The sequence below is a fragment of the Octopus sinensis genome, linkage group LG2, assembly GCF_006345805.1.
Source record: "Octopus sinensis linkage group LG2, ASM634580v1, whole genome shotgun sequence".
Taxonomy (NCBI): Eukaryota; Metazoa; Mollusca; class Cephalopoda; order Octopoda; family Octopodidae; genus Octopus; species Octopus sinensis.
In genome coordinates, this window is record NC_042998.1 from 137,633,728 (window position 1) to 137,644,610 (window position 10,883).

The following is a 10,883-nucleotide window of genomic DNA, read 5'->3' on the forward strand; positions in this document are numbered from 1 at the left end:
CAATTAACTTCATTTTGTGGATATCATTTATTAAGTACCTACATTTTTCTGTTTCTATTGCTTGTTTCATTGAATATATATTGTGTGCCCACCAACATCATTGTCATCATTTTGTTCATGTTCCATGCAGAAATGGGTTGGACAACTTCCAACTCACATTCATAGCACTGGATTTTTGCATTCTATGCTGCTTAAAAGTATTTAACATATTAGCTTCAGATTATTCATCAATTTAAGTTATTGAGGTTCACTTTTACCATACATCATATTAACACAATATATTAACATAATTTATCTACCCTTACAAATAAACTGAAAAATAAAGTTAATAAAAATTCAGGAAGTCACCTTTAAGTCTTCATACATTAACGCATCCCAGTTTAATTGATATAAAATAAAGAATATTATTAACACATGTACCATATCATGAGTTTCCCATGCATTTAAAATGGCAATATTTATATTTTCAATGTAACTTAAAACTACACCAAGGTAAATGTTTATCTAAACTTGATAAGCTTCAACATACAAATTATCTTGGCTCTATCCATTCATTATATAATTATTCATCAACATGGTTCTTTTTTTGTTTGTTTGTTTGCTTAACTTTCCATGCTAAATGAAAATTATAGGCATTTTACATCAACTGCAACCAGTAAGGCAAAACAGTGTCTGCCTATCCAGTGACTGGCGTCCATCTGCAAAATCCAGTGAATACAAACAGCATTTTGAAAAGTAGTGTGAGTCAGTGCATTCTGTGTGGGCATCAGAGTGTATCTTAGCTTCATTACAGTAATATGCATTTCATGAATGGGTGCAGTGTTTTTGTTTTTATTAATCAGAAGGGGGGACTATAACCTTGGCCTTCACCAGTTCTCATTTCTCATCAACTATTTAAGATAGACTTCATAGCGCTTTCTATATATTGCTAAGTTCTAATTAAAATACAAAACCAGTTTCAGTACAGGGGAATACAATTGAACAAGCTAATAACATTTAAAATATTTATAGAAATTCAATCCTTAAAAATGATGAAAGAAATAATCTGAAAAAGTAACAGTTGTAAAACACAAGTTACAAAATATGGAAGACTTTCAGTGTTTGAAAATCACAATTCACACAATCTAAGAAAATTAAATCAGAATAAGAAAAGCAAGATTGACTAAAATGAAGAAGCTGATATTAAATTCCCAGGATAGGGAATAACCAATAGCCAAAAAGAAATAATATGGCAGATTTAGGGATAAACATGGCTGCATACTAAAGAAGTTTGCTTCTTAACCACATGGTTTCATGTTCATCCCACTGCATTGTGCCTTGGGTAAGTGTGTGCTAGACTAACCAAAGCCTTGGGTGGATTTGGTAAACAGAAACTGAAAGAAGACTATCAGGTGTGTGTGTGCATTTCCTTGTCTTGATATCATGTGATTGTTGTAAATGAAGGTCATTCATTGCCAGTATTCTACAAAGAAAAGTCTGACCATGGGGAAAATATTATCTTGCTGGGAAACAAGTATGGGTTAGCATCAGGAAAAGTCCAGCTGTAGAAAATCTGCCTCAATAAACACAAACCAACCCATGTAAGCACGGAAAAGTGAATGTGATGATGATGATGATGATTCATACCACTGTTGATGTGGCTGAGAGTAGAAAATGTCTACGACATAAGATCGATGAAGACACAGGAGATATTAGTGAGGTCAGATCTGAATGTTGAGCTTCACAGATGAAAGGACAGGAATGACAGTAGTCACAATGCACAGTATTGAAGAACTCTTCAACCAAAAGTCAACATTAAAAGGATATCTATTTTTAATGATGATGAAATTGTTATGAAAAATATCTACAAAGTTGCAAGTTACCTCTCAGAATATATTTATCTCCAATTCATTTCTAATTATAACAATATGAATAACAAATCTAAAACTGTTTTTCTATCAGTTTGAATTTTAGTTCCAGTCAAAAGTTGCAAATAAATCTTTTATCAAACAGTGTATGAAACTGCCAACTTTTAAGTTACAATATGAAACGTAAAAAAAAAAAGCATCAAAAGCAAAGGCTGACAAAAATATACCAAAAAGGTGTGTGACTGCATGCATGCACGTATTCTGCACAAAATCAAAAGCACAAGAACTTCATATGATCTTGGAATAATAACTGCTAAATTAATAATAATTCTAAAATAATCCAATAGAAATCATTAAAGCTAATATTATCATCATACTTATGCACCTTTATCAATAATCATATATATAATTCAAGGCAATGATAATTCCAGTTTGACCATAATGACAAAATATATCCTTTGTTAATAATATATAGAAAGCAAAACACAAAGAAATTCAACTTCATGAAAACCACTTTGAGAATAGTTAAATTACTATGAAAAATAATGTGTGCAAGAGACAAATCATAGATAAGGAACTAAACTTCAAATATTTTATTAAGGCATACTAGAAAATCAATATGATCAAGATCAAAAAATAAAAACAAGCCAAACAGATATTTCCATATTTATTTTGTAAAATAACTTTAATCTCAGTCTAGTTAACTTTAATCAAATCAAATTTAAATGATATTCTGATAATATACCTATGTTTGTTATAAATTATTCATTAGTATGACAATACTTTAAAAACAAAAATATGAATACCGATTTTTTTTTTTTTTTGAAAACTTTTCAAATTTGATCACTATTCTTTAAAAAAATTTTAGAGATTTTTTTTCCCCCTTGGAAAATAATTTCAAGATTTTAGATAAAAAGTAACAGAATTTTGTTTATATGTAAACAGAAGAGAAAATTTTAAAACATAAGGAACATCTATGACTACTACTAAGATTTTTCAAAGAAAGAAAAAAAAACAATACTCAAAATAAGAGATTAAATCCAAAGATCTTTTTGTTTCTACAGGATCAAAGAAAGAACTGATAGCAAGCTAATACTCTTATATAACTAAGATTTTTTTTTAATCATATCATTTTAATGACAAAATGCAGTCAAGAAATAATCAGATGAAGCTTAAATGGAACTTAAGATTTCTTAAAGAAAACTCTTTGAGGAATTCTTATTTCAAGGTTATAGCAGTGCAAGAATCTAGTGAAAATATTTCAATAATGTATTGTATTAAACTTGAATATTTTCAATTAAATAAGTTAAGCTTAATTGTGATTAGACTATATTTTTTTTAAATTATGAACCCTACATCACACCTTGAGATAACCCAACATGTTTATTTAGAATAAAAATAAAACATAGTATAATAGTGATTAGAAATGAAAGAGTGAGAAAAGGATTTTAAAAAATAAGAAAATAATGGTAAGAATATGCAGTTAAAATGAAAACAAATTAATGTTAATGCACAAGCTAGAATCCTAACAAATTATGCTATTAGAATTATAATACCAAAAATCAAATGTTATTACTTCTTGCCTCCCTCTCACCTCACCAAAAAAAAAGTGCTAAAGATATTTAAAGGTGAGGGGGAAATAAATATAATTTTTTTTTTTTTTTTTTAATTATAAAATGTATGTATATAAGACAGAATATCTATTTTACAAACGAGAAATTATTGTATCTATTTTTCACATGTAATATCTTTAGGCATAAATTTACATATGACTATAAACAAGTTTGATCTGCCTTGTTTGTTGCAATCAATATGTGGAACATCTAAAACTATTTATGAAACAACGAAGCCAGAGTTTAAAATTAGAAATTGTTTTTAAATGTTTGAGCATTAACAATTATATTTTCACCATAAAACATACAACAGATATCGAGTTACTTATCCTTTAAAGTACATCCTTTATCTAAAAACAAGGAAAAAGAAAAGAAAACATATATATTTTAAATTTAGAATAAACTGCGAAAAGGTGAATTCTTTTTCTGGTGTACAGTAATAAAGAGAATACTACTTATAAAGTAAAATATATTTCAGGTAGATGATGCGTTATCCATCTATCAGAGTGAAAAAAGCTATAAAAGTATGTAAAATATGAACAAACCTATAACAGTAGTAAATATGCTATTACCTTGCTGACTGTTTCTTCTTATTCGACAGCGGGAAGCAAGAGTTTTGTGTAAAAAGCTATTCCCAAGCATTGTTTTAGAACCTTTTAGTTTCTTCTTAGTAATCAAAGTCTTTGTAACAAAGGGGGAAAATGTCTATGAAAAAGTAGGCTAAATAGCAGTAAAACTGCTTGACTTGAGTAATTACAGCAGTAAAGAAGATGAATTTCAAGAATACAGTTTCAGTAATCAGACCTGAGCAATCGCCAATTAGGACTTAATTTTCATAAAAACCATTACAGTAACCAAAAATATTTGTGAAACAAGCAAAAGACAAAACTAGATTAAATTAACAATGGAAAAGTAACAAAGTGATATGCTGTAAGAACAGTAAACAGGAGTTATCCACTGACGCATCTGGCATGTGTAGGGATTACTGCGGACAAAAGACACATTCAGTAGAAAGCAAGGGACATAAAAAATGCAGTTGACAATAACGACAAACTCTGTTTTCTCTGCAAGACAGAAAAAAAGAGTAAATAAACTGCATGTGGGGGGAGGTTTATACTGAAGAGGCAAATACACACAATAAATTTACAGAAACTTGTCAATTATAATACAGATAGGATAGAAGTAAAATAAAGGAGGTGGGAGAAAAGAAGTTGAATGAAAATACTGCATCTGATATCCAATAGAAGTAATTTAAGAAAAGAGAATAGAGAGGGAAGGAATAATAAGCTAAATTATAATAATAATAGTAATGTGGTCATTATCATCATCATAAGCATTTGAAAATAGAATAAGAGGGAAAAGAAAATCTGCTTCTGTGAGGATAATTATTACAAAGAAACCATTTGATTACAAAATAAATGAAAGTTATTTCTTTCAAGCTTGAAAGAAGCAATTGTATATAAATAATCAGCTTCAGCCTAGAGCAAAATAAGCAACTTAGATTGTAGGTGTGCAGGATAAAAGTGCTATATATTGTTTCTTTTTAAGAATGATATAAGAAAATGAATGGAAGGGGCTCTGATTTCACAAAGAAATAGTGAAGGAGATGCAGAGATGGACAAGAATAGAGTAAGAAATACAATGCAAATACAAGTAAGTGGTGTATGCTTGCTTACATATGGTTGTGTAAGCATACATGTGTATGCTTGCTACTTCATCAATATGATAAAAATTGGAAACGTTTCTCATAGCTATGAGACAATTTCGATTAAAAAAAAAAGGTGGGGGGAGAAAATGTTCACTTATTTATTGGTTGAAAGGTTCTGCAAATTTAAACATTTGCATGAATAAATATAGCAATAAATTTACTGGAAACTACAGTAAATTAAAATTTTTCAGAGGTGCACATTTTATTTGCATTTAGTTGGTTTTAGATCTTGAAAGCTTTCGGTTATTTCTATTTTGGCAAGCTGTTATAAGAATCATTCTTGTAGAAATGATAGCAAAACTATATTTATTAGGAATTTAAACTGAAAAGGAAAACCAAAGAGTACATTTGAAGCCAATTTTTCAGCTTGATTCAAATAAACAAAATACTCTGTTTTACATAAAATTGTAACCTTTACCTCAATATGAAAATACAAAATGGTGAGCTTATACATTTGACTTCACCAATGGAGTTAATTTTCCTACAAGATGACCTATAACTTATGGTAAAGCTGTGTTCATAATATCTGCTGTAATGATCTTCTTGTGACATCTCCTTTTCATAATGGAAGCACTTAATGCTTCCATTATGAAGCATTAACTGTCTAATTCTTGAGTGGATGAACAAATAACTTTGAAAAAGTTTGAAACAGTCAGCATCTATACCTCTAGATAAAGGTTTACTTCAGAAAGAATGATACTGAAATACAATAAGCTTATCCTTATTGTTTTTAATTTTACACACACACACAAGGAGGGGGTGAAAGAGAAGAGGAAGATAGACAGACAACTTGATTACAAGCATATCAGTTTTCTTGTTTGGGGTTTGTCTTGTTTTTTTTCCTCATGAAATGAACATAAATGCATGTATGAAAGTAGGGGAAAATTATACTCTTAGTGCATGGATGCTTAGAACATCATCAATATTTAACCCCTGTTTCAACAAGAAAACTAGCAACCTACAGGACTGTGCTAAACTCCAGGGTCAGCTTTAGTATGGTTTCTATGGCAGGATGCTCTTCCTAATGCCAACCACTTTGTAAAGTATATCAGGTACTTTTTATGTGACACAAACACCAATGAGATATGTCAACGTCTGCTTATGACTACACAAACATCTAAAACAATTAGCAAAAGTATAGTTCATGCTACCAAGTTATACTTGCATGCAAGTGATGGCTATGGTGCCAAGATGCTAATGGCAACAATACTTTGGTACCAAAAAGCTCAGATCATAATGTAACACATTAAACCTGAAATCCTCAAAAACAATGAAGCATCACAGAACCAAAACATTTATAGAGGGTATCTTCAAAGAGACCCAACACAAAACTCTTCCAGAGAAATGAGGGCTCAACAACAGACTTATTCCACAGTTCCAAACACACAGGTATTACATTACACAGCTCAAGGTACTACCTCACTCTGTTTAATCCTTGTTCATCTACCCAAGACATCACACATGATTCTGCCCTGGAATGGACATATTCATAAGTGATACACTGTACATCACTGACTATCTCTAAGACTAAAGCAACATGAAATAAAGTGCCTTGCTCAGGGAGACAATACACTGCCCAGTCCAAGAATCAAACTCATGACCATATGATCCAATACCCTAACCACTAGGCCACATAAATTTACATCTTAACACAAAGACATAACTATAATTATGTCTTTGTGCAAATTCTCTTTTTTGTTTTTTTTATGGTAACAGGTTAAGTCTGGTACTTATTCTATAAGTTGCTTTGGCCAAACCACTAAATTACAATGGCACAAACAAACCAATACTGCTTGGCAAGCAGCAGGGCAGGATCTTGACAAACACACACATACATACACATATAATAGGTTTGCAGTTACCAAATTCATTCACAAGGCCTTGGCTCGCTGGGGGCTACAGTAGAAGATACTTGCCCAAGGTACTGCACAATGGGACTGAAGCAGGAACCATATGGTTGCAAAGCAAGCTTCTTAACCACATCCAGCATCTTTTTTGTTAATATGCAAAATAAGCAAAACATGTACAAGAGAAAATATGCATCCTACATAAATAGAAAGAGGAACAATAGTAATTTTTTTTTAATATTGTTCTTTATATTTCAATATTACTCTTTGTACACACTTTTTCAATTTATATGTAAAATTTTTAATTCATGTTACATATACATTTATATAAACAAATACATTATAATTTCAAGTTAATTACTTTTGTAGCCTTAAAATGACATTTATTCAGTAGTTATTACTCAAAGTTGTATAGAAAGAAATCTGAACCAAACTGAAGTTATGCCAAGTATTTATTTATTCAGTTATTTACTATATGTTCTCAATGTGCTAAAATTATTTTCTTTGAGTTAAGAGGGTAAACAAACAATTCTATTGTTAGAACAGTTAACTGTTGTACTATAAACTTTATTATTTTGTAACTAAACCAAGTTGACATCACATCATGACTATATTAATGTAAAAGTTATCAAAATATCCCCATATGTTACAAACATTATCTAAATCATTTTGGTTTTTGTTATGTTTTACCAAGATCCATAGAAAAAAGGCAACATAATGCATTGCTAAAAGCAATGAAGTTAGTGATATAAGAAAATAATTTTGGGTGGCAGGCTTTATCTATGGCTCAGCTTAAAACACCATCACCTGGCCATGGGGTGCATTTAACACAGTCTACTCTGTTGCAAGTAATCAAAATTGCTTTCTTAGATCTTAGATTATGGAGATCTTGCTCCACCACACACATACTCCCAACCACCTTTCCCCACCAGTTTAGAGGCCCAGCTAAAATCTCATGGCCATTGTCCTTCCTCCAGTGAATAAAAAATCACAATTTTTACATGCATGGCTATGTAGTTAAGAAGCTGCTTTGCAACCACATGGTTTCAGGTTCAGTCCCACTATGCAGTACCTTGGGCAAGTGTCTTCTACTGTAACCCTAAGCTGACCAGTGCCTTGTGAGTGAATTTGGTAGATGGAAATTCTATGGAAGCACATATATGTATTCTATATGCGCATGTATATATGCATATATGTTTATTTATACATACATGTGTGTCTTTGTGTTTGCCCCACCACCATCACCAGTGTGGGTTTGTTTACGTCCTTACAACTTAGCAGTTTAGCAAAAAGGACAAATAGAATAAGTGCCAGACTTAAATATTGACAGTTTGTTTCTAAACTCTTCCAGGTAATACCCAAGCATAGCTGTAATCCAATGAGTGGAAAGAGTAAAGATAAAAAAAAATATACACTTTCAATTTTATACATTAAAATGACAAACATCAAGATAGATGTACATATTTCATAGAAAATACATATTTGTAGAAACAGTTATGAAAACTCAAGAGATGACATATTCTGTTTAGGATCAAATTATTCTTCAGTTAAACTTACACAATACTAACAAGAGAAAAGCTAGTAAAACAAATTAACTTTTACAACTGTCCTCAACAATTCCAGACAGTAAAACAAATGATAAATATTGGGGTTAATTCCTGAAAGCTAGACAACTGGACTGTAAAATCTAGTAATTAACTTCAATACACAAACATATTTGAATACATTTTGGTCTTTCTGTGAAATGATTATACACTAAGCTTTGGATGCGAGTCATCTACTTCAACAGTTACTAACTGGAAATCACAGAAACTTCAACTGAAAATGGAAATTAAAAAAAAATTTTTTAAATAATAAAAGACTCCAGCTCCCTTATCAAGATCAATGACAAAGGGATAGAGTAATTAGATTGGCTTAGAGGAAGACCATGACTGGCTGTTGTTGTGTGGCCCCAATTCAATCCTCACCAAACAGTCCTATGGTACAGAGTAGTTGAACACACAAGGAATGATCTAGAGAGCCATTTTACCCACTATCTATCTATATATCTATATATATATATATATATATATATATATATATATATATATATAAAACAAAGGATGCCTGTGTGTGTATGTAAAATGCATGCATTTCCACAGTTTTCAACCAATTTTCAAACTTGAGATGATAAAGTATTAAAAGGACGTACTAAAAAATACCACGAAAATAAACAAAAATTTTAAAATTCCATCTACGGGCCGTTTCAGAGACGTGCCAATATGATATATTTCATATTTTTAAAACTGACACTCCCTTCATCAGGATGTTTTCACACAATATATGAAACACAAAAATACAATTATACAATGACATATCAGCTCATCTGAAAGAATTTGAGACATTGCGCTTACCAACCTTTATAGATATTTATAATCAAAAGACTATGAGGGACATTCAATAAGTAATGCTTCTGACCCACTTGCAGTTATTCGATCTAGCTGAAATTTTGCATGTACAATTATTTATATCTTTATAGATTAAGTGGCCAATTACAGCTCTGGACTAATTGTGGTTTCTGATTTACAAGTGTTTGAACTGAGTCAAGTGTGAAATGGAGCCTGTTGAGTGTCGAGCAGTGATCCGGTTTTTGTATTTGAAAGAACGCACACCATGGGAGACTTTTGATGAAATGAAAGTAACTTATGGTGATGATGCCCCATCATATGACCTTGTAAAACGCTGGCATCGTGAATTCAAACATGGTCGGAACTCTGTGGAAACAGCTCCCAGATCTGGTCGCCCCCTTCTGCCATTGATGAGGCATCTGTCCGTCATGTTGAGGCTGCCATTTTGGAAGATCGACGCATAATTATTCGCCAAATAGCCCATGAGGTCAAGATTAGTACTGGGTCTGTGGAAACTATCGTTCATGACCATTTGCATATGCAAAAGGTGTCTACCAGATGGATTCCCAGGTTGCTCACGTCTTTCCAGAAGCAAGAACGTGTCGATTGCTCGAGGATGAATTTGGAGATGTGCCAAGAAGATGAGTCAAAATTTTTCAAAAGACTGATTACACAGGATGAAACCTGGGTCCATCACTATGATCCAGAGACCAAAGCCCAGTCAATGCAGTGGACACACCGTGACTCACCTCCTTCAAAGAAGGCAAGGGTGCAGCCTTCTGCTGGCAAGGTCATGCTCACAGTCTTCTGAGACCAGGACGGAGTAGTGATGACAGATTTCCTGGCAAAGGGTGCCACAATTACAGGAGCCTATTATGCTTCACTTTTGAGGAAATTAAGAGAAGCTATCAAAATCAAGAGGCGGGGCAAGATCAGCAAAGGCATCCTCCTCTTGCAGGACAACGATCCGGTTCACAACTCGCGTGTCGCCAGATCAGAAGCACAGGCGTGCAGCTATGAGGGAGCATGCACCCTCTGATTTTCACCTCTTCCCAGCCATGAAGTTGTTTTTGAAAGGAAAGCGTTTCCCAGATGATGCAGCCTTGATTTCTGAAGTCACGTCTTGGTTGGAGGACCAAGCTGGGGTCTTCTACAAAAACGGTCTTCAGAGCTGCATCAAACGATGTGAGAAATGCGTAACTCTGGGTGGTTCCTATGTAGAAAAAGACTAATAACTGTGCCAAGTTTCGTTGCTCTACTGCAATGGGAAGTGGGTCAGGGGCATTACTTATTGAACGCCTCTCATATGGTAAAAGCATGTGTTAAGTTCAACCCAGACTAACCCATTCATCATCATCATCATAATTGTTTAACGTCCGCTTTCCATGCTAGCATGGGTTGGACAGTTCAACTGGGGTCTGGGAAGCCCGAAGGCTGCACCAGGCCAGTCAGATCTGGCAGTGTTTCTACAGCTGGATGCC

The 10,883-nt window shown here is 32.8% G+C and overlaps 1 protein-coding gene across 13 annotated transcripts in view; it reads right to left on the bottom strand.

Annotated features, from left to right (window-relative positions):
- LOC115232554 (ralBP1-associated Eps domain-containing protein 1) overlaps window positions 1–10,883 on the bottom strand; it is a 139,448-nt gene that overhangs the window by 84,888 nt on the left and 43,677 nt on the right. The window contains exon 1 of one of the 13 annotated variants that reach the window (XM_029802502.2): window positions 4,033–4,432. The exons of the other annotated variants lie outside the window; for them this stretch is intronic. The gene's annotated coding sequence lies outside the window, so the exon portion shown is untranslated. Of the gene's footprint in view, window positions 1–4,032; window positions 4,433–10,883 lie in introns of those variants that run through there. 13 annotated transcript variants of the gene reach the window in all.